Genomic DNA, 2,355 nt, shown 5'->3' on the forward strand with positions numbered 1-2,355 from the left:
CTACGTGGCACTTGAAGGAATAGATGAGTCATTGGTGGAGGGAGGTCATCATGGCTCCCATGACCATGAAGAAGAGTTTGAGTTCAGCGAAGTATTTGTTCATCAACTTATTCATAAAATTGAGATTGTACTTGGGGTAGTGTCAAATACTTGAGAAAATGATAGGGCTATATTCGTCTTTTTTTTGTTTCAGGTTAAGGTTCGAGAAGCTGGGACAGATTGGGAGTAGGGGTGGTTGTAAATGTGGTGAAAGACCAAAATACCCCTATATTGCCTTTTGAAACATGTGTATTGTTTTGTGTAGTCATTCTGGATGGATGGTCAAACTAGTAATTTACAAAGCAAGGAAGTTATTGCAAGGAAGATATGGGGTTGTTGGAAGAATAACCCTTTTGCATACCAATGTGGTAGTCAGTGGCTACTGTGTACCTGATTTACATCTGACAGTGTCAGGGGTTGTTGGAAGAATCTGTTTATTTATTTATTCGTATTTTAGATATGAGACCAGGGACCATGGTGGAACCTCCTTGCCGCCTTCTTTCCCGCCATGCACTTTAAGAAAAGCATTGGCTTCCTATGCAGACGTTTTGACTTCTCCCAAAAAGGTATTTATAATTATAATTTATACCTTCATTTCTAGCAATGTACTATTTATTATTTCAATAATTATTATCCGAATTTAAACTTAGCAAATTCTTGACGCTTATTTATTTTAGTCTGCTTTACTTGCCCGAGCTGCTCATGCTACTGATCCTGATGAAGCTGAGAGACTGAAATTCCTTGCATCTCCTGCTGGAAAGGTTTGGGATTTCTTTTTCTTAATATGAAAAGTGATGTTATATATTTATTTATTTGTTGGATAAATATTGTTCAGGATGAATATGCTCAGTGGATAGTGTCAAGCCAAAGAAGCCTTCTTGAAGTCATGGAGGCTTTCCCTTCAGCTAAACCTCCACTTGGTGTTTTCTTTGCATCTGTTGCCCCTCGCTTACAACCCAGATACTACTCAATTTCTTCCTCCCCTAAGTAAGTTTATTTCTATAATCTTGATTTTATTTATTAAAATAATAATTCAAGAATGTAATAATATTTATATGTTATTCATCTGATTCCTTTCTTTTAACTGGGTTTCCACATTTTTAGTTGTTCGGACTGCTGTCTTCAGAGTAGCTGCCATCTTGACCGTTGGGCCAAAGTCGGCTGCCAGTCCATTTACGAACCTCTTAATTTTTGAGAGTTCAGTTGGCACTAAGTATGGAAATAACTTCATTTTTTCGGTAAATGCAGTAGCATAGTCGTCTATTTATTAAAATAATAATTCAAGAATGTTGATTTTATTTATTAAACTAATAATTCAAGAATGTAATAATATTTATATGTTATTAATCTTACAGAATGGCACCAGAAAGGATTCATGTTACTTTTGCATTAGTGTATGAGAAAACACCATCAGGACGTGTCCACAAAGGAGTTTGTTCCACCTGGATGAAGGTATCAATTATCAATTACTTTTTATTTTCTTCCTATAAATAGCAACCAAAAGGGTAAACATGACATTTGAAGTTTATGGTTTTATTTTTCAGAATGCAGTGCCAATGACAGAAAGTGAAGATTGTAGTTGGGCACCTATTTTTGTCAGAACTTCAAATTTCAGACTTCTATCTGATCCTAAAATCCCAATTATTATGATTGTTCTAGGAACCGGATTGGCTCCTTTTAGGGGTTTCCTTCAAGAAAGATTAGCCCTAAAGGAATCCGGATCCCAACTCGGATCATTCGTTTTATTTTTCGGATGCAGAAATCGCAAAGTGGTATGTATATGTTCAAAAACTTTTTTTTAAAGATTAAAAAAGTGTCTTAAGTTTTTATATACTTTGTCGCATACTGATATAGCTCCCGAAATGTTAATATTCCAACTTGCAGCTCTTGATCCTTTAAAGCTTTTTGATGAGCTGCTTGGTATTTGGATTCTAGAATTTGTTTGGACTTTGGAATTGATAAAAATGAACATGCATATATTATCAGCAAGATCATTGTCATTCATGGCTTTGATAGCTCCAAAGACATGCAACTCCCGATTTCTCAGTTATCATGAACACTATATTCATTATCTTTAACATATTGGTCTTTTTTTTCCTGATATATCTTGTTATAATGACAGGAACTTATTGAAGAGCTGCAAATTTACTTTCTGTCATTTGACAGAGTAGGATATGGAGAGAGTGATCCACATCCAAAGCGTTCAGTTCAATATCATCTACACTTGTTTGAATTCAATATCATCACTTTGTTAAAAAGACCAAAATACCCCTATATTGCCTTCTGAAACATGTGTATTGTTTTGTGTAGTCGTTC

General features: G+C 35.1%; 1 long non-coding RNA gene across 1 annotated transcript; it reads left to right on the top strand.

Moving 5' to 3' along the window:
- Nucleotides 1-725: 725 nt before the first annotated feature.
- Nucleotides 726-1,003, top strand: LOC145090751 (uncharacterized). Its single transcript, XR_013701745.1, has 2 exons — nt 726-800; nt 875-1,003. It is a non-coding gene; the product is annotated as an uncharacterized LOC145090751 (long non-coding RNA).
- The last annotated feature ends 1,352 nt before the right edge of the window (nt 1,004-2,355 follow it).

Source organism: Lactuca serriola, chromosome 2 (assembly GCF_051521515.1).
Source record: "Lactuca serriola cultivar US96UC23 chromosome 2, Lser_US96UC23_V15, whole genome shotgun sequence".
NCBI classification, from domain to species: domain Eukaryota; kingdom Viridiplantae; phylum Streptophyta; class Magnoliopsida; order Asterales; family Asteraceae; genus Lactuca; species Lactuca serriola.